The following is a 12,446-nucleotide window of genomic DNA, read 5'->3' as shown; positions in this document are numbered from 1 at the left end:
GGTTCCTAACCACCGGGCTGCCCGAGTGTTTCCTGAGCACAGGCTCTGGCATAGGCGCTGCCACAGCCCTGGCGATGCAACGGGGAGGGCCCTTCGTGGGCAGAGTTCACACCGTACGGAACAGGTCAGATAAGCTCCACAGTCACGGGGGAGAGGTCGGGCCTTACCCCAGGTCTGTGAGAAGAGCTGCGGAGAAGCCACACTTCCAGCCACTGTCCTCGGAGCCCTGTTGGTGCTGGAGGTACAGGGGCCTGCGGCTGCTAGGGACTCGGCGAGACACCCCCACCCTTGCAGCCTGTGAGTGGGTCAAGATGAACCAAATCCCCCCAGCCTTGCACCCATGGCTCGCACCTAAAGTCTGGTAGCCTCACTGAGCAAATGGGAATAATCTTTTCAGAAGGAAATTTGGTACGTTTTCCAGAGCTTAAGAGTGCTGTGACCATGTGGCCCAGAAATTCCACTTCTGGGGACGCATCCTATCGAGATCCTCTTTCTTCTCTTCCAAGATCCATGCACGGAAATGTTCACTACAGTACTGAACATGTTGACAGCAGACAGCCCGGAACTCTGGGCCACCGCTCATCAGTAGGGGGCTCCTGGGTAACAGGCGCACCTGGAGGGAAATCCCGGGCATCTGGAAGGAGGGGATGAGGTCGCGGGCTGGGCTCAGGGGCGGGAATGCTCAGGATCCTAAGTACGTCACCATGCCCATTTACTAAGTGTTTGCACTCAGCAGAATACCAGCACCCTCACCAAGGTCTGATTCGACAGTGTGCCCTGCTGAGCAAGGCCCAGGGTGGGAATATAACCAAAACGCTTCTGAAGAGCAAGGTGGGATTACGTTTACTTTGGACTGTCAAGCCTATGAAGCTGCAGCAAAAAAAGAGGTCATGTCCAGGCAAGGAGAGGAGGGCGAGCGATCAGAGCAGGAGCCGGAAGCAGACCTGCTCTTACAGGGAGGCCCCTTGCCATGCGGCAGAGCCCCAGCTTGGTTACCGGTATGGACAAGACATACAGCTGGATTTTGACATCACATCACTCATAAAAGATACATTCCAGACACGTTATCAGCCTCATGTGATGAGCACATTTTAACATTTCTAGAAGAGAAAGTAGGAAATTGTCTTAATGATATCAGGGCAGGGCAAGATTTCTTAAACAAAAGACTAAAAGGACACACACATCAAGAACCTTTCATAAATTCATGCACATCAAAATGAAAAACCTCCGACTGTAAAACTATGCCAGGGGCAGAGTGTAAAGGCAGGCCATGGAGGGGCAGGAGATACTTTCCACAATGACGGACTAGTATCCAGAATGCATAAATGATGTTCATATTACCAACAGGAAAAAAAAAGAACTCTTAAAAAAGCAGGGAAATGGGCAAAGTAAATGAACAGGAAATTTGCAGCAGAGGAAATCATTGTGAGCAAAACTAATAATCATAATGAAGAGAAGCCCCGTCTTTGATGGGTTGATCCATATGAAGCCAGGGCACCAGCAGAGGAGGCAGAGGGCATGTGACCCCATGACATGGACTTAGAGGTCATGTGGGTCACTCTCTCCTTACTTCATTAGCCAAAGCAGGCTCAAGTCCCCCCAGATGCATGGAAGGGACCAGACCTCCCCTGATGGAAAGAGAGTAAGGTGGCGTTTTCCACGAGCACGCAGGAAAGAAGATCATTGCCGCACGCGTCCGTGGGGGACGGTCCATTAGATGCACAGCCTCCCGGTGCCGGCCAGTGAGATGCGGCTGCATTTATTGCCTGGTCCTCCCTCTGTTCTTCCTTTTATTTTTCCATTTGTCTTTCTGGAGGGCGAAATCCTGTTCCACTTTACTCCCTGCCTGCCGTCCCCTCTATCAAATGCTTTCAAGGAGCAGGCTTCTGGAACCTATTGCTGGAGTCTACTAAAAGCCTTCAAAGGAAAAACTGGTGTGACTTTTAAAACCAAGGATTTTATAAAAATCAAGTAGATGTCAAATTAATGAGACTGCCACTAATTTTGATCGAAACCATTGGAACCATGGCACTTCAGTGAGTCCCCCGTTCTGTGGCAGGATTCCAGGCTAAGCTGGGGTGGGTCCCTGTGTGGGTGAATTTGGGAAGGTTCAGGTGACCCTCACCCCTGCCTTTTCTCCCCATCAGCAAGATTTGCACCAACATTCCCTTCCTCTTTACCTCCAGAACAGCTCTGTGGGGGTTTTATTGCCTGGCACGTGGCTTTGGGAGATGTTTCCAGCCACTGTCCACCTTCCCCTCCTGGCAGGGTGGCTCCAAGTGGGTCGGGCCCAGCTCTGACTGCCCTGTGGCCCACATCCCCTCTGCAGTCCTTTGGTCAGACTTCGTGTCTTTGGTGCAAGCGAAAGAGCTCTGGGCCGGCGTATATAGCCCTGCACTGAGGCTCAGGCTCTGCTGGAGACCACCCTGTGGCTGCCTCCGTGTCCTTCTGTGTTTACTGAGGGATCTGGCCAGTGGATTGCAGGGTTAGCCCCTCACGGTGCCCATGGGCCATAGGAGTGGTCACAGCCGCCACGTGGTGTCTTTCCTGGCACCCTGAGATACCCTTCTCATCTGTCCACCCCAGATTTCTGGGGGGAGGGGGACTGGGTCATAGGACCATTGTCCTGGGATCGGTGTGGGGTGGGCACCCGCGCAGCTCCGCTTCACATCAAGGGAGTGAGTGAGGGTGGGGCTAGTCCTGGGGTTTGGTGGCCGTCCCGGGGTTTGGTGGCCTGCCCGGCCTGCTTCCAAAGCAAGGCATTTGTGTGTGTTCTGTGGTATTACTGGTGTTCTGGAGCCCTCAGAACCCCAAGGAGGTTACTGCAGCCAACCCAGAGAGCAAGGAGTGCGTGAAGTTTAAATAAATAAACTTACACACACATACACACACACTCCAAAATTCTCATTGGTGATTACTGATTCCAAATATTTGATCTTTTGCTGTTTTTCTTTTGTACCTGAAATAAAGATCAAATTTAGAAACCAAAGCAGAGTCTACTCCATTAAGCCTCATACCCTAAACATTCAGCCCAAAGGAACACGGGCTGTGTTGAGACAGGAGCCAGGCCCACATCCTGCGCTGGAACAGCGTCCTGTCCCCGCACCATGTTTATAAAGATCGTCAGACACGCTGACTGCTGTGCGTCTGTGGTGCCTGCCCCTGATTTGTACATACACACACGTCATAGACTGTTTGAAGGCGTAACAAGGAATTGTAGCTTCTAAAGAAAAAAACATTTACTTTTGAAACATTGGAGTGTAGGGAATTCATAAATTATTTTGGCAACAGACAAAACAAACTAATCTGAGGGAAGTTGTAACTCAAAAAAACACGTGAGGAAAGACAAAGGTGACCGAAGACTGAAGACATTGCTCCCACGTCACAGACCAGATTCGAAAGGGAAGGTGGCCGCGTGATGGGGCGAAGCACTCGCCCAAGGGGGGATATGTGAGGCCTTATTGAAAGGGATGAATTATGTTTTCCAGAAGAGAAAAAATTAAGAACACAAGTTAACAGTTAATCAAGAGAAAACGCAGTGTATGTCCCTGGGAACCTCACACCCTCTGCAGCCAGGAGACTGTCAGGCTGGGTGACACTTAGCACGCTGCCCAGGGGCTGCTCCTTTGCGTATTCATGCTACAGATCGGCATTAGCTGTGAGGAGACATGCTGGAAAATGCTGCCCTGTTTTAAGCCTCAAAGGATTTCTGAGGGTGCCACTGGTGGGCCAGGAGGCCGGGCGGTGACATCTGCCTCACCTCGGCTTTCCTGAGACTCAGTGTCAGGAACTGTCAGGGCTTAGAGCCACCCAGCCTGTGTGTCCCCATGTGGGTGACGTTTCTGCAGCTCCGCGGAGAAATAAACCAGGCGAGGACAGCACACCCAGGTCTGCATACAGCCCATGCACCCCGTGCTTAGCTGTATCCTTTATTCTGAGATGATGTCCTTTCTGTTGTCATGAGAAAGATGTGATAGTAAATGGTTTCCAGAAGCCGGCAACCCCTAGATGGCCTTCTGATGTGTTTTTCATTTTACTGATTAATAACATCCTCAGGCCCAGCCGTCCCTAAGCCAGCCCTCCTCCGTGGTGCAGAAGTCAGCACTGGGGCAGGAACTCAACCAGGGACAGGTGGATGCTGGGGCAGAGCTGGTGTGGGCGGGGCTCTTCCTGACCCTCAATCTGACCTCGGAGGGGGTGGGGCCTGGGTCCCAGGCAGGAGGATGTCCGCTCCCAGGTGGTTTCGCCTATTTCTGTGGGGCAGGGAACAGGTGCAGGCTGCTCCCGTGAGGAGCCGGGCGGTGCGCTCCTGGGTCCGGGCCCTCCTGGCCGCTCTCACTGCTGTGGACGAGCACAGTGGCCTCGGCCCCTGTACCGCCCAGGATGGTGGCCAGCACGTGGACAGGGGGTCGGAGGTGGATGGTGAGCCACTGCTGACTTGAGTTCATTAGGAGATTGGCCAACAGGAATTCTGCAGACGTTTGAGTAAGTCGGCTGGGTAAGTACAGTTTTTGACGCGGAGTGCGTGTGGGCATTTCAGAAAGGTGTGCCGGCTGTTGGAATCACCTCCGTGAGCTCCTTAAAGGACCAAGCAAACAGGTCAGGGGCACGTGCTCCTTGCTTCTGTGTGAACTGTCAGGGGAGCCTCTGAGAGTGTGCGGACGTTTCCTCCAACTTTCTAAGAGACCCGCTGGGCGGTGGTGCTGGGGACATGAGTTGCACTTGAGGAGATGGTTTGCTAGGAAAAGGGCCCAGGTTTGCCAAATCAGAAGGAGTGTTGCCCAAATTAGTGTTTGTGGAGTTTTCTTTCATTTTACTTAAAAGAATAGAGCCCCCAGGGATTTAGAATCGCAACAAAGAGTCAGGATTAGAAGCGATGGCTTTGGGGTCAGGAATTAGTCCACTATGTGGCCCTGGGGGCACCTGTGAAGTGGAGCAGCTCCTGTGTGAGCAGCTGCTGGGAGCCCGCCCTGTGCTTCTAACTCGGCCTTGGGGCTTGATAACTGACCATTGCTGCTGCCAGCATTGTTCTCACGTGAAGGGGCGGCAGTTCACTAGGCCCCAGGGTTATGAGTCTCTGGTCATCTGGATTCTGAGCCTGAGCACATGCTCAGGAGGAGTTATATTAGATGTCATACTTCAGGCATTAAGGTCTGAGAATCCTTGCTAGTCTCAGTGAGATCATGGTTTTCGCTGTTTGCTGCCTGCAGCTGGCTGGGCCTGTCACTTTGTGGCACAGCCGGGAGCCAGTTCCGATGCCCCTCCCGCACCCAGTGTGTAAACCCACAGCCCACTCTCCTGCCCCTTCCCAGCTCTCCTCCCATCTCTGTCCGCCTGGGAGCTTCCTGGGGCTGCCATAACCAAAGGCCACAGGCGGAGGACGTAAAACAACACACATTTATTCTGACAGTCCCAGGGCCCAAGTCCAAAACCAGGCTGAGCTGAATCACGATGGTGCAGAGGCTGGTTCTTTCTGGGGCCTCCAGAGTAGAACCTGCTTCCCGTTCTGGGGGCCTCCACGTCTGCCTCTGTCTTCAAACCTGTTACCCCAATCTCTGCTCATGGCATCACATCCGCCTCCCTCTTATAAGGCCCCTTGTGATGACCTCGGGCTGCTCCCGTCTGCAAACCCTTAACCCTATCTTCATAAGGCCACATCCACAGGCTCTACCATTAGCAGGTGGGGTGTTTAGGGCTATTATTCAGCTGAACACACCCACCCATAATTCTCCCTTCTTCCGGGGGAAGTGCCATGGGGTGAAGGGCACTCCCATCCCTCCAACCCCTGCACATGCTGTTGCCCAGAGGTGAGACCCTGGGAGCCCAGTGTCTGCCTTGCGGATGTGAGCCCCTTGAATGCTTCCAGCTAATGCTGTGGGGGGTGGGAGGCTGAGGCTGGCCTTCAGCAGCAACCTCCACCCCACCCTCCACCCAGCACCAGAGCCCCTCACCATGAGACCCTGAGCTGCTTGCAGATGTGGGCTAGGGGCTGTTCCCGGCCTCAACTCTGAGCAGGCATGGAAAACAGACTTGCAGAGCCGCGTTGAACTGTTGGGTCCTCTGAGCCCTCCCGGCAGTGGGCTTGGGGTTGGAGGTCTGTGGTCTGGAGCTGCTGGAAGTCAAACAGATGAACCCCAGAGCCAACCTCCTTGGGACCCCCACCTGAGCAGGCCAGGAACCAGAGAAGCTGGGGGAGAGTCTCTTCTCCAAGACTCTGCGTAGAACCCAGGGGCAAGCAGGGGTCTCGAGCTGACCTGACAGTCCATGGCCAGCTCTGTGCCTGAGCACTTGAATATGGATTTGAAGCAGAAAGAATGGATGAATGATCGGTATATGACTTAAATGCAAGCCACAAAGGGGCAGGAGATATTCACAACACTGTAACTGCAAAGAACTCTAAGATATGCCAAATCTGTAAGGAAAAGACCCAAATTCCCACCCCCACCCCCAAAATGGACAAGCCTTGAACAGGAACTTTGCAAAGGAGGGTATTCACATGGCTAAGGGACGTTAGAAGAGGAGTTTGGACTCACTAGCAACCAGGAGGAGACGGGTTAAAATCAGTGACAAAAAGATGGCCCGACCACATGGTGGAACATTACTCAGCCATAAAAAGGAGCGAAGCAATGACACACCCACCACACGGATGGGCCTCAGAAACATCATGCTGAGGGCAGGAAACCAGCCTCAGGAGGCCAGGTGTGGTGGGATTCTGTTCATACGGGGCGTCCAGAGCACGTAATCTGTACAGACAGGACGCAGAGTGGTGGTGGTCGGGGTGCAGGGGGAGGAGGATTGGGAAGAAACTCCTTAAGAGATGAGAGGTTTCCCTTTGGAGAGATGGAAGTGTTTGGGACCTGGATAGAGAGGGTGGTTGCAGCAACGTGGATGTACTAGATGCTGCTGAATTGTTCACTTTAAAAGGTTGAATTTTATGTGAATTTCACTCATATTATTTTTTGAAAACTTGCAATGACATATGACTCCCCACCAGCCAAAATGGCTCAAATGAAAAATGATCAACAGACCACGTGTTGATGAGAACGCGGAGCCGCTGGAACGCACGTGCTCAGCTGGCATGATGGCAAAGATAGCTTCACCTACCGGTGTGGAGAATTCGCAGACCCGGGGACTCAGCACCACTCCTTGGTGTGCACTTGGTGGAAGTGTGCACATCAGCAGAGCGCAGTGCACGTGCGGGAAAGTTCACAGCAGGCCTTTTGGGAGAGCTCAAAGCTGGAAGATCGCAATGTCCATCGGCATGAGAATGGGCTTTTAAACAAATGAGTGGTATGCACATCAGGGTGAAGGAGCTGCAGGGGGCCATGCGGTGGGTCTCAGACAGATGTGGAGGTAAAGAACCTTAGGCAGAGATAAGAACACACACGTGCTGTGTGATTCCATTCACAGGGGGCTCAACATGGGTGCATTTTAACCTGCAGCGTTTGACGTTAGGACAGTGGTTGCCCGGTAGGAGACAGGCGGTTGCTTTGGGGTGGAGGGGGGACTTCCGGACACCTATGATGTGTTATGAAATAGGCCCCGGAGGAAGCAGGGAGGGCAGGAGCGAGGCGAGGCGGAGCCCCTCCCCTTCCAGAGACCTCCACGCCGCTCCCTCGTCCCTCAGTGAATGCCCTTGGTTCAGCCTAAGTGGGAGCTGGGAAAATGCCAATGAAAACGCGCAGCCCCTACTCTCCAAGCTGAATGCCCAGTGTGGAGACAGCCAGGCCAACGAGTAATTACACTGAGCATAGTCACTGTCAAAAGCAGGTGGGACAGGCAGGCAAGAAGGGGCAGAAAGCCCTGGGTACCTGCAGATGCCCACACGGGCCCCGCTGGCTGGACGCTTCCTGGGCTCTCTCTGTTAGCCCACAGCTGCCTTTCGGGGGGCCAGCCTCCTGGCTCCCCACTGGTGAGAAGGGCACGGGGTGAGGGGGCAGGTCTCTGGGACGCAAGTGCTCAAGTGGTGGGTGGGTCTGAGAGGTAAGCAGCTGAGCGGCAGGTGTGACAGCCTTGGGTCTGTGGGGCATGAGCCCCGCAGTCACCCCCTGACCTTCAAGTCTGAGGCCTGTTTCTGCGCTGAAGCCCCCTCCTCTGCAGGCCTGGGTAGGACCGGGCTGGCCTCGCCTTGGGCAGCAGTGGCAGATTCCTCTCATGGCTGGCACCCTGCCTGGAGCTGCCCGAGGGGCTCAAGAGCTGTTCTGATGGGACGCTGCTTGCCCCAGAGGCCCTCTCACCCCGACCTGTCTTTCTGACCTCTCTAGGACAAAGGTTGTGGGGCATGGACAGGTGGGTGGTGTCCTCCTGTGTGCCCAGCGGAGCCCTGAGGAGGCCGAGGCCGGCCACCCAGGCTGGCACAGATCTGGGCGCCAGGTGACTGTGCCCCCTGGTCACCACTAGGGAGAAGCGGCATCAGGGGCCCTCCGTGGAGATGCTGACCTGGGCAGATGTGGTGCATCACCCCACCTGAGCACCCAGGGGGTGGCACACAGTGACTGCCGAGGGGCTGGACCCCGCTTCCTGCATGGCTGCTCTGGGGTATGGAGCTCCTCTGGCAGGTGAGGGGAGGGGGTCAGGACACCAGGCCATGCACCACTGTGTGGGGCCCTCGGTGCCTCCCTGGCGTTCCAAAGCTGACTGTATGGCCAGAGCAGCACATGGGGGTCTCAGAGGGCCTGGGGGCCATGTGGTGTGTGTGCACTTACGCCCCTTCATCTTTTTCAGGGAATGGTCCTGAACGTTTGCCTCAGGTCCAAGCCTGTTTTGGTGGCCCTGTCTCCCATTTACAGGTGTGCTGAGCCAATGCAATCAAGTGTGGGGACCCTAGAGCCAGTGAGGTGGGGTGGGAGGTGAGGCTGGCAGGGGCTGGGGTCAGGGCTTCTAAACCTCCTCCTGGGTGGGAGTTACAGGTCCTGGTCTCTTTGTGGGGCACGTCATCTGCCTGGTGGTGTCACTGCAGCTGAGTTTCACAGCAGCTCCTGTTTCCTCAAGGGACCCACCATGTAGGAAGCCAGCCATGGGCTTGTTGCGAGGATGTGTGAGGGTCAAAGCCCTGAGCTCCTTAAGGATTGCCAGGCAGCCAGATGGGCACTGCCCCGGTGGGAAGGGCCACCTGCAGGTCTCTCGTGGAGCTGGTCAGGTGCATGCATGGACTACCCCTGGCTGCCCAAGTCCTAACCAGCTGAGGGACACAGCCTTGCCCGGCTGCTGGCTGGGCGAGATCAGGTTGGGTCATCACAGGGTCTGCTCTCAGACTCCCGCCCTCCAGGGTGAGTTAGGTGGCGCAGGACGAGGGTGTCAGGAGGTGGGTCTCACTGACAGGCAGGGGCGGTTGCTGTGGAAATCCTCTATGGACATGGGCAGAAGAGGCCAGGGTGGGCTGGGCTCCGGCCTGATTGATGGACAGGAAGGACAGTCCATCCAGAGACAGAAACCACAGGGGAGAAGTACACGGGAGAGAGATCTGGGGCACCAACCAGGAGTGAGACGTGCAGAGCTCAGGAGAAGGGCTAGGGAGAGGTGGCGGTGGGGACCCACATGGCTCTCCCAGGCATGGCAGCGGAGCAGAGGACGCCCAGCACCAGGGCCTGAGGAGGCGACTCCAGAGGCGAAGGCCCCAGAGCCCCAGGGGAGGCAAGGCCCGGGACCAGGAAGTGGCCGGCTGTCTCTGGAGGGGACCACCGCACTGGCCCGGGGGGCATCCCTCCACCTGGAGGCGTCACCTTTTTCCTTTTCTCTGTCTTATGATGTTTTAACATCTTGGGGGCCCTGGTGGCTAGGAAGACCCTGTCGCTCCAGGAGGGGAGTGAATTCTTGGAGACAGAAAACAACCCCACACCCCCAGCCCCTGCCCCGATTAACTCCCCGGTGTGCAGGCGCACACTCCCCCTGCTCCAAACCACCTGGGCCCGGTGCCACACAGCTAGACGCCCTGCAGCCCCGAGGCCACGGAGTCAGCCAGACTGACGGTGCCAGCCCGTGTGCGCTCTGTCCTTCCCGCAGAAGCCACAGCACAGGTCTCGCTCCCCACCCTCCTCTGCTCCTGACCTGCCTGGTGCGCCCCCCCGACTGGCCCTGTCCAGCTGGGCCCCGTCTCCCGGGAACCGTAACTGACAAACTCTTCCTCAGAGTCACCGAGCTCTGCTTGTCGTGTGGTCACGTGGTCACCCCTGCAAACGAGATCCTGGGTAGAATCACGAAGCACTGACCGGTCCCCCCGCACCCCACCCCCAGCCCTGGGCATTCAGGCGGTGCTGCCTCCTGGCTCGGCTCTCGCGGACTCGCAGCCCAGGACTCTGCAGCTGGGCGAGCAAGCAAGCTCGAGCTTTAACGGACCGGACGTGCGTTACGTCCACGGCCAGAACATGCTGCCCTTTCTAGCCGCCCCCAGCCTCCCTCCTACACCCCTGCTGGGGGCCTGCTGGGAGCCCAGACACTTACTGAGTCTTTCCTGTTTTTTTTCTTAGTGTTTTGGCCAAAATATGCCCCAGGATAATGAAGAAATCTATTTACAGTAGTGATATTCAGTCTGGTGCCTTCTGGAATGAATTAGCCACAGGAGAATTTCTGAGCCTTTTTTTCTGTTCATAAAGCAGAGTAGCCGATGTGCGAGGCTGCTACTGGCACAGCCTTCGGGAAGTTTCCGACGCTCTAGAACCACAGTCACGCCGCCTCGAGCATTGCCTGCTCCCAGTGGCCCGGTGCTGTGCCACAGACCTGCCTGGTGGCTTAACAAGCCCTCTGCTTGGCATTTCCACAAATCCACTCACTGACCCTGAGCTTTCAGAGTGCCTGGCCTGGGAGGACCGGCTCTCGGGTCCCTTTAATCGTGCCCTTTGCCTGCTGAGCGGTCCATGTTCTGAAAGCGAGTTATTTATATCTGCTCCTCGAGGCAGGCCCAGCGAGACGCCGGGCTGGCGGTGATCCTCAGCTGCTAATCTGTGGCCGACTGTTCTAACAGACTCGGGTTCTTAGAACAAAACAGAACTGTCTTCATTTCAGATGTTCCCTCATTCAAACTGGCCCTCGGCCACAGGCAGTGTGTTTCCGCGGCCCTTGCAGGGGCTGGCCCTCCCCTCCCCCTCCCAGGGCCTCCCTTTGGTAGGGGGGAGCAGAGGCGGCGGCCGTCCGTCTTGCAAGGCCTCATCTCCTGCCTCCGTGGACGAGTGTGCAATGGGAGTCCCACATCTGCTCTGACTCACTGTGCAAACATCCTCCGCCTGCCGGCGCCACGGCCCCCTCCCCGCTTGGCCGCGAGGCCTCCCCTTGGGTTCCCAGGCCCTGGCCACGCTTGTGCAACACGGCCCAGGACTCGGGGTTCTCGAATGGGGGCCACCTGGGGCCCCACGTAGACAGCGCTGGGCCTGGCACTGAGCCATCTGGCCTGGCTGGCTTTGGAAGCCCTTCCTGGACAGTCTGAGCCCACACTCGGCCACCTCTGCTGGGGCCTGGGGCTCTCCTGAACAGCGGGGACTATTTCATGTCTGCTTTTGGGGCTGGGAGAAGCCCGGCCCTGGTAGGCATCCACCTTCCATCAGGCCCTGTCCCCTCCATGCTCCCCCGCACCTGCTCTCCCAGGGTATGCCCTGGGAATGTGCCCCTTCTCACCGGCACCACCATCTAGGGGCCCCACCACTGGCTCCCTGAAATCCTGTGTTCTCCGGGCCAACCCACCCCATCCCTGCGCGCACTGCTGCTGTCTGCCTGACCCCCTCCAGCCCTGGGCCACAGGCAGCTGCCGCATGAGTAAGAGGGCCAGACTGGCCTGCTACCTCCCTGCTCCTCTCCACACACCCTCATTCCCCCCACTCCGGCCTGTCCCAAGGGGCGGGAGAGCCAGTGGCTTGGGTAGGGACTGGTCCCACCACCCTCCCCTCCGCCTCTTTCTCTCTTCTTAAGTTGCTTTCCTTCGGACTTAGCATAAAGTTTAGCATATAAAATGTGCTCCATAAACATTTGTAGAAGGGCTGAATCAAGGAGGGGCTTTGCAGGGGCCTCCTGAGGACTCACCCTTGTATCAGCAATTATTCAAGATGCATTTCCTAAGTGCCAGGCACATACTTGCTGTGCTATGCTGAGGAACACGCCAGCTCGGCCCCTCTCCAATGCCTCTGGGCATCCCCAGAAGAGCCATGGTGGGTGGGGTCCCTGAGGCCACCCCCAAGCCAAATGCTGACTTTGGCATAATTGCAGCAGGGGGTTGGTGTTAGGAACCTTCTGTCTGTCCTGGGGGCTGACCCAACCTGTGGCACCCTACACTGGAACCCTGGATAGGTACCCACCCTCCTGCTGTGAGGCTGTGCCCCCAGGGCAGCGCCTAAGGGGACCTGCTCCACACAGGGCTGGGCACAGGCGACATTTCTTCCTCCACAGTCCCCTGGCTGAAGAAAACTCATCTGCCAGACCATGGGGGCCCAGTGACCCGGGGCCGGCCCTAGGGAGTCCAA

The 12,446-nt window shown here is 56.6% G+C and overlaps 1 long non-coding RNA gene across 3 annotated transcripts; it reads right to left on the bottom strand.

Moving 5' to 3' along the window:
* Window positions 1–3,816: 3,816 nt before the first annotated feature.
* Window positions 3,817–11,152, bottom strand: LOC140846231 (uncharacterized). Of its 3 annotated transcripts, XR_012125200.1 has the most exons (4): window positions 10,441–11,152; window positions 7,105–10,169; window positions 5,952–6,109; window positions 3,817–4,578 (listed from the first exon to the last, which is right to left on the bottom strand). It is a non-coding gene; the product is annotated as an uncharacterized lncRNA (long non-coding RNA). The 3 variants fall into 3 exon arrangements; XR_012125202.1 differs by lacking the exon at window positions 3,817–4,578 and having other exon boundaries at window positions 5,382–6,112; XR_012125194.1 differs by lacking the exon at window positions 3,817–4,578 and having other exon boundaries at window positions 5,382–6,109.
* Window positions 11,153–12,446: the final 1,294 nt, after the last annotated feature.

Source organism: Manis javanica, chromosome 2 (assembly GCF_040802235.1).
Source record: "Manis javanica isolate MJ-LG chromosome 2, MJ_LKY, whole genome shotgun sequence".
In the NCBI taxonomy this organism is placed as follows: domain Eukaryota; kingdom Metazoa; phylum Chordata; class Mammalia; order Pholidota; family Manidae; genus Manis; species Manis javanica.
Note: the sequence above shows the minus strand (reverse complement) of the source record. Positions and strands in the feature narration are given on the sequence as shown.